Source organism: Pseudophryne corroboree, chromosome 1, assembly GCF_028390025.1.
Source record: "Pseudophryne corroboree isolate aPseCor3 chromosome 1, aPseCor3.hap2, whole genome shotgun sequence".
In the NCBI taxonomy this organism is placed as follows: Eukaryota; Metazoa; Chordata; class Amphibia; order Anura; family Myobatrachidae; genus Pseudophryne; species Pseudophryne corroboree.
The window spans coordinates 1,039,279,660-1,039,295,275 of NC_086444.1; the positions used below are offsets into that span (position 1 = coordinate 1,039,279,660).

A 15,616-nucleotide genomic window follows, 5' to 3' on the forward strand; every position below is an offset into this window, starting at 1 on the left:
TACCTTTTGGTCACAGGAAAATGTTATTTATATTTTGAGTATTACATTGTCATTTCGTATTAGAAGGGAGATTTATCAGAAAAGGCCCCTTGATAAATCCCCCCTGCACACCCAGTTATTATTTATGCTGTATGTGGCGTTTAACGTTTTTTTTTAATAACATCTAACAAATGGTATATAGATTGTTTTAGCACTTATTATGTTAAGCATGTCGGCAACAAATATCTGTTTATTAAAATAAAAGCTGAATTTTATTTTAAGGCCCCATTGGCTCCAATGAGCAGATAACTACTAGTGATTTTGTCTTCGGAAGCATTGCAGGGGGTGCAGCTGATACTGGGCCAGAACTTTGTTGGGATCCTAGCCCTTATAAACGCCCACCGAGTATGTTTTCACCATGTAGTTACACCCCTAAAAGCAGCACTGCAGTTTTTCCAAATATGCTCTGCGCCAGTTAACCCAAGCTAATGCTTTGAGGTCAATGGATGTCTGAGTAAAACTGGAAGCTACCGGCATGCCATATGTCAGTGGGCACCCACTCGAAGCAGATTCTTGCATAATATATTCAATGGCAACAGATTTTTAGCCGCTATTTGCCAAGTTGACAGCAAATTACCACAATGCCAGGATCTCAAGTAGCCAGTTTGCTCATTTAATAGGGAGCTGTATGGCAACAGAGACAATTTGTGCTTTATCCTCATACTGATTTAGCTACAGAAGAAATACATCCTAAATGACTATTCTGCAGGACTTCAGACACCGCAGCAGCGGTGGTCAATGTCGTCCTTTAAGATGGAAGATAGCAGATTCTTTACATGACGGCAATGAGGCCAGTTAAGGGTCTTTCCTGCAAGTTCTTTATTCTGTCTACATAAAGGAAAATGCAAAGTTGTATACAAGAATAAAGTGAGCTGACGAAGGATAGTAAAAGTTAACTACAGGACAAATCAGAGATTCTTGTTAAGCCAAACTCTGATTGTTAAGAGATGAGAAAAAAAATGAATAGAACCTCAGGGGAAATGATTCACAATGTACATACACCTACCAATTTTAGTGTCAATTGTAGTCTTAAATCATTCTACCTACTTGTCACTTTTAACAATGGTTAACGGCTTATTGACCAATTCACTGTGTATACTTTGTACTCTCTGCCAACACTCCAGGGAATATTAGAAATCCTATGAAGCTTTCTCTTGTGAGAGGAAGAGAGAGAACTGTGCATCTTCATTTAACTAAAGGTCAATGTTGTGCACTTGTTTTAGACGAAACTCTGTAATAACAAGGAAAATATATCGTTTTACCCTTCAGTGTGGAGATAGGCTAACCCATCACAATGGATCTTATAACAAGGTTTTTCTTTTCCCGTCAACAAATGAAACAAACCGACTGACAACCGTGTCACAGAATTATTAGAGGCATGCAAAATAGTCATTTTAATTCAACAACAGCATTACTATCACAACAAGAATTAGGAGAATTTTACATTCCCTATGGACAGCACTCAGACAAACCCCTAATTCACGTGTTATGCTCCTGGGTAGCGCCATGTACATGGCATGGAAACGTTACACAATAAGAATAGGAAATAAGACACCAGGCTTGTGATGCCACACTATATACTGTACAGCTATGTAATCAGGATAATCTATTCAGCATGTGATGCACTCCTTAAAACAATCATTAGAGAATACGGGATGTAGTTATGTGTCCGGCGGTCAGGAGACCGCCGGTCACAATACCGCCCCCTACATCCCGAAGCCTGACATTCCCGACATGTCGGCATGCCAACTAAAAGGGACTATTCCCACAACACCCATAGAGTGGCAATAGAACCTGTGGTGAGTGTAGCTTTGTTGCGCTCGCCCCAAGGCATACTGCGGCCGGGATCCTGGCGTCGGGGTGCTGACGGACGGAATCCCGGCCACCGGTAAAAACATACCCAACCCGAGAGTACAGTTTATTTTGCATCTAGTCAGAATGTGCCCACAAAAGTAAATTCATCTCATTTTTATTACTATTACGCATTGATATTTAATACAAGTTGCAAGGACTTAAAACTGAAGTATTATCTTGGGACTGGAGTAGGGCTCTATCTACGAAGCAGCGGCTTGTGTAAACTGCCGCTTCCTGTGTAAAGTGTAAAGCACACTGCTAAAAATGTTCACCTCCAACTCACCAGGATGCACACCACCAGGTTCCTAAATAAAGCTCTAAGAATATGTTATGTAGAAACAGTGGGGTAATGAGACGCCAGCTAGATCAGGTGCACCGTGATAAAAACATGAATTCCTTACGCTAGGTACACACCATACAATAATTGTCCCTAATTTCCAATAATCGGGGCATCAGCCTGATTTCTAGAATAGTGTGTACGAAGGATTGTTTCGCCGATAAATCGGGAAAATCTTGCCCACAAACACGACCTTTTGAAATAATCAGTTACTTGAAAAAATTAAAAATTACTTAGTCTGTAGCTCAGATATTGCAACCTTCAAGTTGGCGAAAAACTGTCCAGCTTGTCAGGACAACCAAAACAGTGTGTACAGGTTCAGTAAGAGATACCAGCGGCCGGGATGACGGCCATCCGTATACCGACAACGGCATCGCGGCCGCCAGTATGCCGGCAGCGGGGCGAGTGCAGAGTCCCCTTGAGGCTCACTGCGCTCGCCACGGTGGCTTTCTGTGCTCACCACAGGTTCTAGTCCCACGCTATGGGTGTCTTGGACACCCACGAGAGGGAATAGCCCGTTAGCCAGGATTCCGGCATCAGTATATATTATTTAGTGAAACATCTTTTTATATGTATGCCAGGATGAATAGTAGATGATCAGCTGTAGGTTGAACAGGTTATGTGCAGGTTGCTCATACTTTCATGCTACTGTTATAAAATACTTTATTTTACAGTCTGTCCTGCTGTGAAACCGCAAAAGAATTTAGGGATCCCACAAACCTTTTCCAAACAGACTATAAACCACACAAGGAGACCAGACTTCCGGGTAATGCCATTTTATGTTAGCCCTTTCAGTCAATACCTTATTCACTAGTTTTTTTAGCGCTTGACACTTGCCTGTGCTGACTGAAACATTTCCACCTACAAGCATACTGTTTATAGCATGTGAATGACTGTCGGCTTTTTACTGAAAGTCATCCAACCAGTATCAAGCCCCACACTCTGCAATATAAAGCCAACGGCCCAATACCAGTTACAATATGCCAGCTTATGTGACATGCACTATATACAGATATACTCAAATTATAAATTGCCCTAAATCTTTTTCTTGTTAGATGTCACCAAGCTGTATTTTGTGAAAATGTGTATAAAGGTCTAAAACAACTTTTTACTCGCTGGTAGAATATTCACATACATTATACAAGAGTAGCGCTTTCTTTAAAGACAGGCCCCAATAAACAATGGTACATACTGTAAAGTCAAATCCTTCCCTACTGTTCTTTTATGGTTAGAAACTATTGAACATTTGGTACTGGCTTAATAAATATTACATTTATGTATCTTTTATTCCCCTTCCTAGAATTTGGGTTCCTCTCAATGAGCATTATAAAAAATAAAAAGTACAGTGCTACATTAAAAGAACATATCCTGCAAGGATGAAAGTAACATGTTTATTAAAACAATATGTACAATGTGAACTATATGGGGATGGTAGCTTGTGAGGTCTCTTGGGCAGAAATTTCTCTTGGCAAAGTGCACATATACAGACAGTCGGAGTTGGAGAATGTGTGCTAGGTCCCAGTACAATGCATTTTTACTACATTAATGAAATTGTTCAGACAGAAGTGCTGTTAGTGCAAGTTCTGGGGAGTGCACATTGTTACACCTCAGACTATAGGGAAAGCGATGTACCTACATTTACATGGAGATTTAGATGGACATGGGAAGTCAACAAAATGCTGTCCCACCAGTGACACCAGGTATGGGATTTATGTTGCGCTACCTCCCTGATTGACAATAGACAATCACTACAAAGTTAATCGCTACTTCTTCTGAAGGACCTTCTCAGGTCATCGTTAGATCACCATGTCATGTCACTACTCAAGCTTAAAGCAGACGAAAACATGCAGATAGAAGGGGGCAAGTGGGGCACTAGGAGAAGAGGAGGAGGGGGGAGATGCAGGAATTCCACTATGGAATAGACAGGTACATCTAGTGTTATGGATGGGTAATACCTTTTTTATAGTAATACTGTAAACATAAAAAGTGATGGGACAACAGGATTATGTCAGTATGTGGGGGTTGGGCATGATGATGATCTGTGTGTTATCCTGCCCACAAAGAGCTATCATACTATTTGCTAACCAATATTGTCGTGATTATTAGCATTTTTTACCTACTTTACGCTGGAAAGCAGCAAAAATCTTTTCAATGATAGCAGTTTTGTTTACACGCTGTCCCTGCGAAGTCTCCAGTGGCAGCCATTTCGTTTGTCCGAAAAGACTGTCTTCCTCTGTGTAATAATGCGCATGCTCCAACGTCATATGAGTTGCCCTATCAGAAGGCCCCATCTCCCTTCCCTGTTCTTCCCCATACACAGATGAAGAATGCAGCAAAGCTGCTAGGGCACCATGAGGCGATGAAGTGTCCTCTTGAAGTGGGTGGCTCGGACTCTGCACACCAGCAGCACAGAACTCCACGCTGCTGGCTGCATAATGCCAAAAACATGTATATATTATATATACACATACAATGAATGGTGCCCTCCATAAGCACAGAAGGGTGAGAAATAAAAGTCAAAATCAGTGGCACTCCAGATTTTATAGAAGGGCTCAGGACACAATCACATTAGTTCAATGTTTCAGCGCTTTTAATGAGTGGTTCCCGCTGATGAAAGGAGCCAAAACTAACGTGGCACGTGTTCATTCTAGCACCCTGAACCTTTCACAACCTGTGCAGTTCCTCTTTCCTGCCTGGGGTGTCGCTCTCTGTTCTGGTGCTTCTAGCACACTCTGGTCTGTATCTCAGCACTAAACTAATGGCTTTATGTAAGTTAACTTAAGGATCTTCTTAACATCTTTTTGCTTGCTCAACAGCAGAAAACATTAAGCGCTGTAGAGAGCAATGGCTTGTTCTCTCCAAGTCCATTGCAATGTTAAAGGAGTTGGGTAATTATGGGAGAAGATAGTTGCATTATCTCCTCCGTTAACCCTTTCCTACATAGCTACATTACGTTTGTATCTGCTTGGCTTAAGTGGCAGGTTTGCTTGCTAAATAGGCCCCTATCTCTTGTTTTACTCATTTCTAGGATATTTCAAGAGAGGTAACAATGCAGAATAAGGAAATGAAAACAACTGTGGTCAATACTTTTAATACATGGTACAACATATAGTTATATATTATTATTATTATTATTATTATTATTTTTTTTTTGGGGGGGATATAAATATGGACTCTATGTGAAAATAGTTTTTGTTCCAATTTTCTGGGTGCACAAATGTTGTTTGATACATTTTTTCTTTGACAACTGAGGGTGTGTGCACAAGTCTTGCATTTTTCTGACTTACTAAACCTTGAAGGCTTGCAATCACACACTTTTTACTCACTTAATAATGTGCAATTAAGATAATATTCAAATTTCCAAAGGCAGGACACAACACAATGTCCTGGAAGTGAGTTATTAGTACTGAGGGCGGGCCTAAATAGTTCAGTGTCAACATTTTCATTCGTTCCAACAGTTGCTAAGGGAAGAAATACAGTCTAAACAAGATCTGTCTGAATAACAAAAAACCCTGTTTCATGCTTCCTGGACAACCTTAAATAATTTCCTATTGCCTCTTCAACAGCCTGCTCAGCCTGTAATTTATTTTTTCGTGAAGATTGACTGTATTGATTTGTGCTCTTCCAACAAAAAAGCTTTGGCCTACAGCATAGTACCTACTGAGAAAGTCCTGAATAGGCAGTAAAATACTTTGCAAAAGCAAATAAAGTCAAATATTTCAGAAAAAAGAGAAGGCCAAAAGAATTCCTAATATAAAATATTAAAAGAAAGCAGTAATGTATCAACAGCACCCAAAACTTTACATGCAGTAAAGATTCACTCTTTAAGTATGGTCTTCAGGTATTAAAGCATATAGGAATATACATGGGTCGATTAAATTAAAGGGGGTAATTCAGACCTGATCGACAGCGATTTTTGCAGCCTTACGATCGGATAGTCACCGCCTACAGGGGGAGTGTATTTTCGCTGTGCATGTGTGCGAACGCATGTGTAACAGAGATGCACTAACTAATTGCGAGCAGTCTCTGCACGGGTGGTATTCATGCGACCGCCGGTCAGCTGACCGACAGTCACATGACCTCCTCCGTGAGCCCGACGGCTCACTATCCCGATGGTCGGCATGCCGACCAACAGGGACTATGTCCACTCGTGGGTGTCCACGACACCCATAGAGTGGGAATAGAACCCGTGGCGACCCCGCAGCGTGGCGAGCGCAGCGAGCCCGCAAGGGGCTTGTTGCACTCGCCCCTCCCCGTCGGGATCCCGGCGTCGGTATGCTGCCGGGATCCCGGCGTCGGTAAGGTGACCGGCGGTCAGGAGACCGCCGGTCACCAGTACTACACCCCCCCTCTGCACAGCCCAGGACTTATTCAGCCACTGTGATCACATCAGGGTGATTAAGGCCGGATTTGACGTCAGACACCCTCCCTTCAAACGCTTGATCCCGTCTGCATTTTTCCAGACACTCCCTGAAAATGGTCAGTTGCTACCCACAAATGCCCTTTTCCTGTCAATCTCCTTGCGAACGCCCATGCAAATGGATCCTTCGCACAAACCCTCCACTGAACGGCGATCTACTTTGCAGCCGTCCGTTGCGCCTGCGCATTGCGGTGCATACACAGTTCAGATCTGTTCGCCCGCTGAGCGAAAACGCACAGCAGCGATCAGGTCTGAATTAACCCCTAAGGTCTATGCTGGCGATGTAGTCCACACATCAACCTTACGATAGCCCCAACAGTTTAAATTTTAATATGCACACTTATGGGGCTTTAAACTTGAATGCTCAATTTTGGGGTAATGTAGGGCACTGTTGCCTTTGTTGTAATGCCGTCACAATGGCATATTACCCTAGATCAGTGATGGGACAGCTTTGGCAGTCCAGCTGTTGTTGAACTACACATCCCAGCATGCTCTGCTACAGTTTTACTATTTGGCCATGCTAAAACTGTAGCAGGGCATGCTGGGATGTGTAGTTCAACAACAGCTGGAGTGGCAAAGGTTCCCCATCACTGCTTATATTAATCTACTCCTTTGTGTGTGTACTGTGTGAAATGTATATACACAAAAACACACACATACTGCAGGGTTGCACTAGTATCCATATGTGTCTTCTTCCATACAGCTCTTTCTGCATTTCCTATAAAGAGGGCATCTGATAAATTTACAAAACAATAAACTTTCTTTCCCCATCAGGTGTCTGTTTTTCCCCTGACTTATTTCTACAGCAACCACATAAAAGAAGAAGTTGTTGCTGCTTGCTGGTGATAAGCAGATCAATAGGAGCGGCACAGCAGCGCCCGGGGTGCGCTATCAATTATTTGTTTACCAAACCAACAATACACTTCAGTGTATGAAGTGTGAGCTCCTCAGGCAGCGGGGCGCACACCCATATTTGGCCAGGCTAGATATCAAACATGAATCACAATGCAGTAATTACCAGCACAATCTCTCCACAAACAAGCAGTAAAATGAAGCTTGTCACATAAAAATAATAAGAATGATTATGATGGAAATGCATAGACGTGTAAAATGCAACTCCAGACTGATGATTGTTGGATTAATCTAGGCCAGTGGTTCCCCTCTTCACTCAAGTACCCCCAGCAAGTCATGTTTTGTGGATTTCTTTAATCATGAACAGGGGAGTTAACGTATTTTGCTGGGACTGTAATAACCCCTCCTGTTTCCACAGACAGAGATCTAGATTCTAGGAGACATGAAGCTCTGCAACTCTCAACATGCAGATGGGTTACACTGGGACTTATAGTTCCCCAGGATGTGTAAGCCAGCAAGAGGGTGACAGATGCCTACAGCAATAGTCAGCATATGGTGCTAAGCCTTTCTCCCAGCGCTCGATAGCATCCACTAATAACCTGGCAGAACACACTGTTGCACATGCGGTCTAGCATAGCTGGGACCTGGCCCCCTTTTGTTTCTGAAAGACACGGCCCCTGGCAATGAATAGGTTAATGTTGCAATTAGACTTTCCATTATGTTTTGTATAGTAGAGGCAGATCGGGTAACACTCTGTCCTGTATTGTTACAGAAAGGCAGAGGTAATAAAAGTTTTTTCCTCTCTCTCTTCACCCTAAGAGAGCCTCCTGTGCTTCCCCAGCTCACTCCAATAATGAAGTCTCTGCCCTGCCCCCATATACTGGGCTCAGAGCCAGCTGCATCCCCCACCAAACAGGCCAGCAGCTTCATGCAGCAGTCTCCCTGCGCCCTAACAAGCAACCCCTCATTTACTGCACTATGGGGGAACATCTCACACGATTTATATCTTTCCATTGCACTTTTCTAGGATCCTCTGCCCCTCATTGTACTCCGGCAACGCAAAATGCTGGCACGTTATTGGGGTTTGGGACACCCCTGAATTCTGGGGTGTCAGTAATGATGTCTGCAGTACAATGTACTCTTCTTTACAGATAACACTATATCCAGTTGTAGGGGGTCGAAGAGCATCTTTTCCAGCTCCTGCATGGTGGTCTTGCAGCCCCCTTCCGTCTTTGCTCTCCCCTCCCCCCCAAAAGTTGCTGACCGGCCACATCACACCCTGCAGCCTGCATGTGCTGGTGAGGCCCCGGCAAGGAAATATTCCTTCTTGGCACAGCAAGTACACTGCACTCTGACTGCTGGAAGATTCCAGCCCTCTCCCAATACAAAGCATACGCCTATGGAGTCTTGGGACCCAGCACAGGCAGTTTATGCAGAGAGGGCTTTAACTCTATCAATGCCAGGCTGAGCTGTGCACCGGAAGACAGCCCTCTTGTGTATACCTACAAAGTGTTACACTGTGTCCAACATGTGGCAACACAGACAATAAGAGTTCCTATGGAATAGTTACAGCTCCCAGTGCTGCAACTTAACTCCCTGGTGCCAGAATCAGGCATTGTCCTCATTACTGCTACAAGGAGTACTGGGGCAGAAGTGTGTATACAGGTGGGGGACTCATTGTGAACCAGACAATCCACAGCTGGCAGGGAGGACAAGTGTCATTCACCCTGCAGCATAAAAAGTACTAACCTCCCCATTACTGGCTCATAAATCAGGGAGGGGGAGAAGGACAGAGTCCCTGCCTTACAGCCACAGATATGGCACTTTGTCAGCCCACTGTTACATTCCTCCCAGCAAGGTCACAGATTTGGGGGAAGGTGGGGGTCAGGTATCAGTCATGGGCTAGACTCAGTGACTGGGTGCCGGGCACAGCTGGGATCACTGCAGGCAGATGCATTACTCTTGTATCTCATCACACAGCACCTCGCTTCTAACAGCCCATGTATCACAGCCCCTCACTCCGGGACAGCCCGAGGACGATCAGCCTGTATCTCAGCCCCCCACTCCGGGACAGCCCGAGGACGATCAGCCTATATCACAGCCCCCCACTCCGGGACAGCCCGAGGACGATCAGCCTGTATCACAGCCCCCCACTCCGGGACAGCCCGAGGACGATCAGCCTGTATCACAGCCCCCCACTCCGGGACAGCCCGAGGAGGATCAGTCTGCCTGACTGCACCAGTGTGACAGAGGAAGTGCTGTACCAAGGTGTGCCCCCCGAGCAGTTGTTCTCCACTCCATAACCCACAACAGGTCATGTTTTCTGGATACCTATACTCAGGTCATCTATTTTGCGGGATCAGTAATTATCCCTCCTGTATCCACTGCTAGAAATCCTGAAAACATGACCTGTTGGAGTACTTGGACAGGAGTTCAGGACCACTTAGAAAAAGCAACTTTGCCACTAAGGAGACATCTTTCTATAAACCATCATAGATCTGATATATTGCAATGTCTCGGGGAAGGTGAAACAATGACTCCCCGTACACGGCACTGGCACAGGATAAATGATTGTTAGTAGAACCGTTCCTATCAGTTATATATGTCCTACGAAGACCCGGTTATTATTTTAATAATTAGCAGTCAAACGATTGTATACTGAGTTTATTGGAAAACAATGTAATTAGCAACATCTAACAAAATAAATAACCTCTTCGGTTGTGCCTCTGCCTCCCAGCCACCTATAGGAAGAATGGAGAGGGCAGCAGCGCCTCACGGTGCGGCCACCACGCGCGGCACAGCCACTGTACACACTGGGACAGTCGCAGCATAGCGCAACAAAGAGGACGCGTCTCAGTGCATGGGCAGCGATCCCGGCCACGATGCAAGTGACCGGGGTAAGCTCTACACTTACCAGTCTGGTATATGTAGGAGCTGCTGCTGCTCAGGCTGCTGCACGGGTCTCCATCAGCTCCTGCCAAGCACTCTGGGCTTTCACCTTTTCCGTCTTTTCCTCAACAAAGCCATAGCCAGGTGGGAGCCACAACTAGCACCAGCCCCGATTCATGGCACCATCAAAACTTCTGTGCCTGCAGATTACACCTCGGTGACCGGGAGGAGCTCCGCACCAGCAGCAGCGCTGGGAGGAAGAGTCATATACAGAGAGTCAGGACATGTCCCGACAGAGGAAGGGGCTGCAGCTGTATCGCACAGTGCGTGGCAGGCTTCCCCGTGCTGCTGCCCTGCCTGCCTGGGACAGCGCTCACCGGGGTGGGGGGCGGTGACATCACATCCTTCTCCTCCCCTCCTTCACTTTTGTGGACACAGGCAAACTGGAATTTTCAAGTGGAGAGAGAGAGGCTCAGGCGAAATTACAGTGTCCTGTGTGTCAGGAGGCTCTGCTGGCTACCTATTCTTTCTTAATCACAAGATTATAGTGCCACTACACTTGTTACACCTAGAAAGTGACATCAAATACTGGTCACCTTTTTACATTAGTAGGGCATGGCATGACTTCCCAGGCAACAGATTTACTATTTATTTATTTATAAACAATTGTGTTTCTGTACACTTTTGTACAGTCACATTAAGGGGTCTATTCATGTAGAAAACGAAATCAGAATTGCTACTTATCACTATACATCGCATCGCTTCGATGCGATGTATAGCCGTGATAAGTAGCAATTCATGTATACTTACCCTTCCGACGATGCGCTGCGGTGTCTGGGGCTCCCGCGGTGAGGTCTTCTCCGGCGGTCCTTTCCAGCGATGCGCGGGGTCCAGCGACGGTCCCTTTGCGCATGCGCACGGTGTTGACCTCCCGGCCGGCCGCAGTGGTTGCTGGGAGGTCGGGGGGCGGAGCCTGCACGAGGTGCCGAGCAGCGATCAGGGAAGCATTGAGCTTCCCTGATGTCTCCGCACCACAGTTCAGGTTACGCCGTCCTGAGATGGCGAACCTGAACTCCATGGAGAAGCGGAAAGCAGAGCTTTCCGCACCTTCATGAATCGCACTCACCATACAAAGGTATGGTGATGCGATTCAGGCACAGAGCGGGGGTACCGCTGGAGAAGTCAGAGACTTCTCCACGGTAACCCGCTCTGTGAATTGCGGTAAGCAGAGAAAAGCCCTGTTTACCGCAAAACAGGGCTTTTCTCTGCTTCATGAATAGACCCCTAAGAAACAAACAATAAAATACATTTAATGTACACAAACTCATGACAATCCATTCCTGTCTGCAAAGATCTTCATCAGAAAATGTGTGCTCGCTATATTATTTATCTTCCAGGGCAGGGAGATACGTTACCAACAAGTGGACTTGCACAGGTGTAGGACTTGCACAGGTGTAGCTAAACCCATCTAAAGTCCAGGGTGGTCATTCCGAGTTGTTCGCTCGCTAGCTGCTTTTAGCAGCAGTGCAAACGCTAAGCCGCCGCCCTTTGGGAGTGTATCTTAGCTTAGCAGAAGTGCGAACAAAAGGATCGCAGGGCGGCTGCAAAATAATTTTGAGCAGTTTCAGAGTAGCTCCAGACCTACTCAGCGCTTGCGATCACTTCAGACCATTCTGTTCCTGTTTCGACGTCACGAACACGCCCTGCGTTCGGCAAAGCCATGCCTGCGTTTTTTCGAACACTCCCTGAAAACGGTCAGTTGACACCTAGAAACGCCCACGTCATGTCAATCACTCTGCGGCCAGCAGTGCGACTGAAAAGCTTCGCTAGACCTTGTGTAAAAAACCATCGGCTGTTGTGAAAGTACGTCGCGCATGCGCATTGCGCCGCATACGCATGCGCAGAAGTGCCGCTTTTTCTGCGCAGTGACCGAAAAAAGCTAGCGAACAACTCGGATTGACCACCCAGGTCAGGGCGCTCAAACAACAGTATTTTCGCAGAAGTTTGCACCTCAGGAGGCTGCGAGCTGAAATGTGTCCCCCAGGGAGCTTGCGCATCCGAGCAACCAACAATTGAATTGGCCCCTTTATGCCCAATTGCTAGGACACAAGTATCTCAAGATGTTTCCAGTTCTGGAACAGTCAGGATTACAAAATGGGGTACACACTGTACAATAATCAGGGCGATTCTCAACTCTCCGGTCTCATCATTGTAGTGTATACATCCCGGGGATAAAAGCAGTCACCTCTGGTCTTGACTTCTGTACGTCACCTCAACAGTCTTTAGGGACGTTTATCGTTCAGAAGGGAAAAATAATTTATTAATGTGTACACTGGAAATCGTCAGGAAAATATAAAAATCATGGATCATTAATCTGTCAGGAGTACATGGTTTAACATCCAACCAGGGTATAAACACAAGGAAGGTTTGTTCACAGTTGTTTTAGAGACAAATACCTTCTCTTATGCTGCTTTCAGATCGCAAATGCCGGATCCCACCCGGTAAGAGAAACGTGATCCGGCATTTGCGCTCCTTTGCTGGCTTTCCGACACGGCAATATACCTAGTCGGTTGCCATAGCAGCGGGGGGCGCAGCAGCAGCCGGGGCGGGGCCGGCGGCGGCGCTGGGAGAAGAGCTCGTCTCCTGCGCCGCCTCTCCCTATGCTGTGAATGGGAGCCGTGTCGCATCGGAACGGCTCCCATTCACACTGCACCTGACCCGGTATTCAACCCGGTAATAACCCTTCTTTTTTACCGGGTTCAATTACCGGGTCAGGCGACCCGCTAATTCACCAAAGGAGCTTTCACATCGCACACTGACTCGTTTCGACACGGCATATTGCCGTGTCGATACTGGGTTATTTGTGCGATGTGAAAGGGGTATTATTAGGTTTCCTTTACATAAAACCCCCTTTTATATAGCAGATGTAGCCTTCCTTCCCACATATAAAGAAAGTAGTGACACATTTTGAAATAATCCTATACTGTTAGTATAATCAATTAAGAAAGCAGGGCAGTTTCTGAGGTGGATATGTATTCAGCAGCTGCTAGTTAGGGCTGGTTACCGTCATTGTCATCATGTGCGTTTGCACAAGCTCTCAGTCAGCTGCAATTGATACAACTACTGTAGGACGTAGTTGTCTCTACTGGTTCAGTATGATTTACTGGCGGATGGGATGCCGACTGTCAATATCCCAACAGCAGCATCCTGCCCGCCTGGATGCTGGCAGCGGGGCGAGTGCAAAGAGTCCCCTTGCGAGCTTTGCTCGCCACAGGATCTATTCCCACTCTATGGGTGTTGTGGACACCCACAAGTGGGAATAGTCCTGTTGCGCCAGGATTCCAGCTTGAGGCATTGGCGGCTGTTGGGATTCCACCGGGATTCCGACAGCCGGCAAATTAAATGCATCCCGCCTCTACATGTGTCTGCCTCAGTCCACAATTCTGTGAACGCACCTATAAAGCCGCATACTGTACTTCCCAACCAGTGCCGTAACTAGGCATTTTAGCGCTGTGTGCAAGAAATGACAGTGGCGCCCCCCCATGTAAGACAGGGGCAGTGCGCGGCGTAGGCGCGCGCAAAATTTAGAGGGGCGTGGCTTCATGGGGAAGGGGCGTGGCCACAAAATAATAGCAATTCATACTACGGTGCACAGTAGTCTACATTATTCAAATTACGCTGCACAGTAGCGCCACTACACCAGGTAGAGCCCCTTTTATACATTACAGCAGACAGCGTCCCCCTTTTGACACATTACAGCAGACAGTCCCCCTTTTTACACATTACAGCAGACAGCGTCCCCGTTTATACACATTACGGCAGACGGTGTCCCCCTTTATACACATTGCGGCAGCCAGGCCCCCTTTTTACACATTACGGGAGCCAGTCCCCCTTTTTACACATTGCGGCAGCCAGGCCCCCTTTTTACACATTACGGCAGACAGTCCCCCTTTTTACACATTGCGGCAGCCAGTCCCCCTTTTTACAAATTGCAGCAGCCAGTCCCCCTTTTTACACATTGCGGCAGACAGTCCCCCTTTTTACACAATGCGGCAGCCAGTCCCCCTTTTTACACATTGCGGCAGCCAGGCCCCCTTTTTACACATTACAGCAGACAGCGTCCCCGTTTATACACATTACGGCAGACGGTGTCCCCCTTTATACACATTGCGGCAGCCAGGCCCCCTTTTTACACATTACGGGAGCCAGTCCCCCTTTTTACACATTGCGGCAGCCAGGCCCCCTTTTTACACATTACGGCAGACAGTCCCCCTTTTTACACATTGCGGCAGCCAGTCCCCCTTTTTACACATTGCAGCAGCCAGTCCCCCTTTTTACACATTGCGGCAGACAGTCCCCCTTTTTACACAATGCGGCAGCCAGTCCCCCTTTTTACACATTGCGGCAGCCAGGCCCCCTTTTTACACAATGCGGCAGCCAGGACCCCTTTTTACACAATGCGGCAGCCAGGCCCCCTTTTCACACATTGCGGCAGCCAGTCCCCCTTTTTACACAATGCGGCAGCCAGTCCCCCTTTTTACACATTGCGGCAGCCAGTCCCCCTTTTTACACAATGCGGCAGCCAGGACCCCTTTTTACACATTATGGCAGACGGTGTCCCCCTAAAAGAGAGAGAGAGAGAGAGAGAGATACTTACCTGACAGGCTCCTCGTGCTGGCAGCTCCCTCGGTGCAGGCAGTGAGATGAGAAGGAAGAGGAGGGAGGGGGAGCAGGGAGCCGCAGCAGCGCTATTTGATTGGTAGTAAGCGCCGCTGCAGCATCCCCCTCTTCTTCTGTATTGGCTGCCTGGCGCTGCTGTGGATGCTGGGATGAAGGAACCGCATCCCAGCATCCATAGCAGCGCCGGGCAGCCAATACAGAAGGAGAGGGGGATGCTGCAGCGGCGCTTACTACCAATCAAATAGCGCTGCTGCGACTCCCTGCTCCCCCTCCCTCCTCCTCCTTCTCTCCGCTGCTCGGCGCTTCTGTCTTCCCCTCCACAGCGCGGCGGCGGCGCACACAGCAGAGGCGGCATGTAATGAGTCAATTTGACTCATGCCCTCAGGGCAACTGCGCTGTGTGCCAAGCCCCCTTGGCACACACGTAGTTACGGCCCTGTTGCCAACTGTCCTGCATACCTCCCAACTGTTACTAGGACAGTCCATTTTTTGGGGCACTCCGCTTCTGTCTCACGGGGACAGGGGAGCAGGGCGGCCCCCTGACAC

At 47.0% G+C, this 15,616-nt stretch overlaps 1 protein-coding gene across 7 annotated transcripts in view; it reads right to left on the reverse strand.

Moving 5' to 3' along the window:
• Nucleotides 1-15,616, reverse strand: part of FAT1 (FAT atypical cadherin 1) — a 325,756-nt gene that overhangs the window by 265,449 nt on the left and 44,691 nt on the right. For 5 of the 7 annotated variants that reach the window (XM_063920806.1, XM_063920804.1, XM_063920805.1 and 2 more), the window contains exon 1: nt 10,417-10,728. The exons of 1 other annotated variant lie outside the window; for it this stretch is intronic. The gene's annotated coding sequence lies outside the window, so the exon portion shown is untranslated. Of the gene's footprint in view, nt 1-10,416; nt 10,732-15,616 lie in introns of those variants that run through there. One more of the 7 variants, XR_010177511.1, reaches the window with a different exon arrangement.